The following is a 6,000-nucleotide window of genomic DNA, read 5'->3' as shown; positions in this document are numbered from 1 at the left end:
GTTGATCACTTAGGGAAAAAAGAAAAATTATGATCGTGATTTTAAAAATAAGAGATCTACTCCACCATTAATTTTAGTATATAAATCCAGACACCTATACTATTTATGAGAGGAAGTTATATAGAATCATCTAAAAAAATGTTTTTACTGCACAGATTGGTATAGCATAACAATTCATGAGTTTAAACTTAGCTCAAAAATCATGTGTAGAACAAAAAAATTTGCAGAATCAAAAACCTTTTCAAAAATTAATACTGTAACTTTCCTTCATAAAAGACTGTTTGGCAAGTCCATAGATAAGGTAAACATTTAGTCTTTGACTTAGAAGCCAACATTAGGCCCAGATGCTACCACAGGTCAAATCTCAAAATGGCAAATTGGAGTCTGTCCAAATTTTCTGTTGTATTGAATATTTTCGCAATATTTGGACCATCAGCCAGCACTTGAACATTTTTGTCATACAGGGATTTGTTGTAACAGAATTTGACACACTATTAATTTGCTTAGTCCTCCCAGGATTCATGGTGCATTAAAAGGGATATTCAGTCTTCCTGGAGCTGGTACCGGAAGAGTTCTGATGTCACTTAGATCCCCTTCCTTTTGAACAGAAGTTTACAAAATGCTTACCCACAGCTTCATGTCACAAAGCAGTCTGGGTCAGTTATCAACTTCACACATAATCACCTTTCAAAACACGAATACAAGGGTAATGTTTATTTATCTGATAACTCCGGTTATAAGAAACACTCAGACAGGGCTTAACTTCTACTGGTATTGCCAGTGACATTCCAATACCAGTATGCATGTGCCCAAGGCCCTGAACAGTAGCTTGGAAGCCAGCAGGGCATGTCTGTCGTGTGTAAGATGAAGTGTGTGTGGTCGATACAATCTGCTGACAGCTTGGTTGTTCTGACTAGGATGGCGATACTGCAGTGAGGTCTGAGGTGTCTGATGGAGATATTGAGGTTGCTGAAAATGAACTAGCCGTGAGGGCTGGGAGGCTTGCTGGAACACACTTAGTTGTGCTGACTGAGGTCCTGCTTGACCTCTCCGTTTGTTTGCTTCTTTCACATCATTATCGTGAGCAATCAATAGCTGTTCAATACACTGCACTAAGAAATCCCAAGAGTAAGCAGTAAGACGATGCAGTCTTGTAGGCCACGGTGGAGAAAGACGAAGTATAATCCTCGAAGAAGACACATACACAGCAGCTACTAAAGAAGGTGTATACTTTAGAAAGGCATAATCTTGCAAAGATACTTCCAGGAAGTAATCTGCATATTTGGCCATTTAGAATTTAGTCTTTTCCAAGCAAATCATTGGCCAGCCGTCATGAAGATCTGTTTTGTGTTCTGCTTCAGAGAGATAATACTCAATGAAATGGGCGGCTGTTGGAAGGCAGGGGTTCCACTGAAAGGTTTCTAATAATAATGGTTCCATATGTAGCAAATTTTGTTTTGTTAATACTAGATTCATATTAGTCATACAACCCAGGCTGTTGAGCTGCTCCAGCTTAGACACACGTTCTTCTTTTTCTTCAAATTTACTTGCTAGAAGCAGGCAGGAAAGCGCAACTAAATGCAGCTGCTGGATAGAGATGTCATAGCGGTCCATGAACAGGTCCAGTAAACTAGACAGCAAGATGGCGGGCAGAAGGGCAAAGGCATGGAAGCGATTGCTTACAGTGGCAATCAAGTCAGCAAAATACCGTCTGAGACTTAATTGAGGGGACTGGCCTTTATAGGAGGGCAACTCCAGCTCCTTGCAGCGAAGCGCTTGGTGAATGTCGGCGGCCAGCTGTCCTCGCCACCACTGCCCCTCCAACTCCATGGGACCCGGCGGCGCGCCCAGCCCGACGCTGCAACTTGAGTCCGGAACCGCGGCCCTCACAGCCCCAGCCCCTCCGGCGTGCTGGGGACGCCAGCCCCGCTCATGCTGCAGACAGTCTGCTGCTAAACGCCGGTCTCAGCTCTGGCCCAGCGACTGGAGGCTCGCGCCGCCGCTTGTTAAAGGACCGGCAGGCAGCTCCCAGTGCATACTAACATTTTTAATGTATAAGATTTTATTACGGTTCAGTCTGAAGTAGTGAAGCATTCCCATGCTAATTTCTTCCTTGACCCACGAATTAAAAAGTGTGTGATTGTCAGAATAAAAAGATCTTTATAAAGTATGTTTTTGAAATGTCTAAATGCATGAGTTTTAGTTACCTTTTTATTGCTGATTTCTAACCATTAAATTATGGTGGATGTGGTCTATTAGATGCCAGTCCTGCGAAAAATTTAAAGAACTTTCTGACTTACAGTGCAGTCAGTTTTTATAAATGTTTCGTGTGTGGTTGAGAGGAATATGATTCCCCTAATTGTTTGGTGCAGGGACACGCATACGCATATTTATTAGGTCAAGTTTGTTAACTGTGTATTTCAACCCATCCGTAATTTACTGCTTGCTTTATTTATTCCTAGGAAAGGTGTGTTTTCCTATTCCACTCTGTTGATGGATTTGACAATTTCTCATGTAGTTCTGTAATTTTTATCTTATAAATGAGGTTGGGCTACTAATAATGAACAAATATAAAATGATCTTCCTGGCGAAGCAAAGCTTTGATCATGATAGAAATCCTCTTTACTCACAATAATATTTGCTTGCTTTAGTTTATTTTCTCTGATATCAGTAAACTATGTGACTTTTTTTGTCTTTTAAACTCTCATTTGTATACTAGTGTATATATATGTGTGTGTGTGTGTGTGTGTATTTATAAACTCAATCTGACATTCTCTATTAACTGGTAGATATTAGTATTCCATTACATTTACCGATATATTTAATCTTTCTGGCATTATAGTTTCTTTATTATTATTATTACTATAATTTAAGTTCTGAGATACATGTGCACAACGTGCAGGTTTGTTACATAGGTATACATGTGCCACGGTGGTTTGCTGCACCCATCAACCCGTCATCTACATTAGGTATTTCTCCTAATGCTATCCTTCCCCTAGCCCCCCAATCCCCCACAGGCCCCAGTGTGTGATGCTCCCCGCCCTGTGTCCATGTGTTCTCATTGTTCAACTCCCACTTACGAGAGAGAACATGTGGTGTTGGTTTTCTGTTCCTGTGTTTGTTTGCTGAGAATGATGGCTTCCAGCTTCATCCATGTCCCTGCAAAGGACATGAACTTATTCTTTTTTATAGCTGCATAGTATTCCATGGTGTATATGTGCCACATTTTCTTTATCCAGTCTATCATTGATGGGCATTTGGGTTGGTTTCAAGTCTTTGCTATTGTAAATAGTGCTGCAATAAACATATGTGTGCATGTGTCTTTATAGCTGAATGATTCATAATCCTTTGGGTATATACCCAGTAATGGGATTGCTGGGTCAAATGGTATTTCTGGTTCTGTAGATCCTTGAGGAATTACCACACTGTCTTCCACAATGGTTGAACTAACTTTCTTTTCTAAAGGTCAGCAGTTTTTAAAATGTTTTTTTCTTGCTGATGATGTCAGAGTTATGAATTTTTATTATGAAGGGGCCAGGTGTAGTGGCACATGCTTGTAATCCCAACACTGTGGCTGGCCAAGGCAGGAGAATCCCTTGGGGCTGGGAGTTCAAAACCAGCCTGGGCAACATAGCAAGACCTCGTTTATATTAAAAAAAAAATAAGAAAATTAGCCGGGCATAGTGGTAAGCACCTGTGGTCCAGCTTCTCAGGAGGCAAAGGCAGGAAGATCATTTGAGCCCAGGAGTTTGAGGTTGCAGTGAGCTATGATTGTGCCACTGCACTCCAGCCTGGGCAACAGAGCAAGACCCAGTCTCTTAAAAAGACAGAGAGAGAGAGAGAGAAAGAGAAAAAACAAAAACAAAGCCCCAACTGTCTAATAAAATTTAATTCTGCTGCAATTTTATACCCCGGTATGTTGTTCCTTTTTTTTTTTTTTTTTTTGGAGACTGAGTTTTGCTCCGTCACCCAGGCTGGACTGCAGTGGTGTGATCTCAACTCACTGCAACCTCCGCCACCCGGGTTCAAGCAATTCTCCTGCTTCAGTCTCCTGAATAGCTGGGATTACAGGCATGCATCATCACCCCTAGATAATTTTTCTATTTTTAGAGGAGTCGGGGTTTCACCATGTTGGCCAGGCTGGTCTCGAACTCCTGACCTTAGGTGATTGCCCCGCCTCAGCCTCCCAAAGTGCTGAGATTACAGGCGTGAGCAACAACCGCATCCAGCATGTTGCTCCTTTTGTAGGAATGCACAACACTTTTTCATGGAAAAAATGCAACAAGTTTTAAAGATGGAATTATTTTACCTCATTATTTTATCTTGTTTTGTTTAATGACTAGCATTGCAAATAAAATAGCATTTTTTTTTTTTTTTTTTTACCATTGTAAATACAGACAATCCTTGTTTTTTGTGCTAGTGGGGATCATCAAATGGCCAATGACTGTGCAAGCCAGAACCATGCAAAACAATCTTAAGAATCAATGGGGGTTGGCCCCGTGGCTCACGCCTGTAATCCCAGCACTTTGAGAGACTGAGGGGGGAGAATCACTTGAGATCAGGAGTTCAAGACCAGCCTGGTCAACATAGCAAAACCCCATCTCTACTAAAAATACAAAAAACTTAGCCAGGGGTGGTGGCATGTGCCTGTAGTCCCAGCTACTTGGGAGGCTGAGCCAGGAGAATTGCTTCAACCTGGGAAGTGGAGGTTGCAGTGAGCTGAGACTGCCTTACTGCACTCTAGCCTGGGGGACAGAGCAAGATTCCATCTCAAAAAAAAAAAAAAATCAGTGGGAAAAATTATGATTGTTTCATGAACTTTAAAAGTCAGAACTTTAAAAACTTACTGTCAATTATAAATGTATAGAAAAATTTAAAAATAAGAAAATGAATATTTCATACACTGAAATTTTAAGTAATTGAAATATTGGGAACTAAAATCTTTCTTTGTGAAATATGTATCAAGAGTAGTTTTAGCAGTGCTTGCCGTCTCCTGTTTGTACAACTGTGACGCAGAGTGAACATTTTGGTGAACTGTCATACTGCTGAGTAAGATTGAATCAGCTTCCAATGTTCTATTCTTTGTGCTTTCAATCTTGGGAAATATCTCTGAGAGTTCCTTTAACGCAAAGTTGTTTACCACTGGGGCCACTTCCTCAGGGACACCTTCATTCTTTTTTTAAATCCTTCATTTATGTTGATAAGTTCGCCTTCACTAATTCTCTGATTGGGTGTCTAAGGTATCAGCCGCAGTACCAACATTTCCACGGTCAGCTATTACTTTTATAACTCCATTTATGTCACCATCAAATTTTGTTCCCAGTATTATCACTTTATGTTTCTTTGCTGCACTTTGATCTTTGCTGGCCAACCCCCTCTTCCACTTATCCATTTTTATAAAATGTCACATGGATTTAACACTGGGATTAGATAGGGAGGCAACATGCCTACACACTTTGCTGTGTGTGAACTGAATAACAGATGTGCAGTGATGGGCTTTGCAACAAATGACAGAATTGTTCACTGATCATGTGATTTGTAGATGGATAATCTAGCACTAAAGCTTGCAGTTAACACATTTCCTCACAGTTAACATACCGTGGTAACGAGCTGCAGCCTGTGTAATACTTGTGTGAAAAGAAAATAAATCCTGGGACCCCAAAATCATTAAGCTAAGGGAAAAGTCAAACTGGGAACTGCTTAGGGGAAACCTGCCTCCCATTCTATTCAAAGTAAACCCTCTGCTCACTAAGATAAATGCATATCTGATTGCTTTCTTTGGAAAGACTAATCAGAAGCTCAAAAGAACACAACCATTTTTCTCTTATCTACCCGTGACCTGGAAGCCCCCTCCCCACTTTGAGTTGTCCCGCCTCTCTGGACTGAACCAATGTACATCATACATATATTGAATGATGTCTGTCTCCCTAAAATGTTCAAAACCAAGCTGTGCCTCCGACCACCTTGCGCACATGTCATAGGACCTCCTGAGGCTGTCAC

General features: G+C 41.0%; 1 pseudogene; it reads right to left on the bottom strand.

Annotated features, from left to right (window-relative positions):
- Nucleotides 1-670: 670 nt before the first annotated feature.
- LOC129041475 (cyclin-J-like) lies at nt 671-1,916 on the bottom strand (annotated as a pseudogene).
- Nucleotides 1,917-6,000: the final 4,084 nt, after the last annotated feature.

The sequence above is a fragment of the Pongo pygmaeus genome, chromosome 6 (assembly GCF_028885625.2).
Source record: "Pongo pygmaeus isolate AG05252 chromosome 6, NHGRI_mPonPyg2-v2.0_pri, whole genome shotgun sequence".
Classification (NCBI taxonomy): Eukaryota; Metazoa; Chordata; class Mammalia; order Primates; family Hominidae; genus Pongo; species Pongo pygmaeus.
The sequence above is the reverse complement of the archived record's forward strand: the minus strand, read 5'-3'. Positions and strand labels throughout refer to the sequence as shown.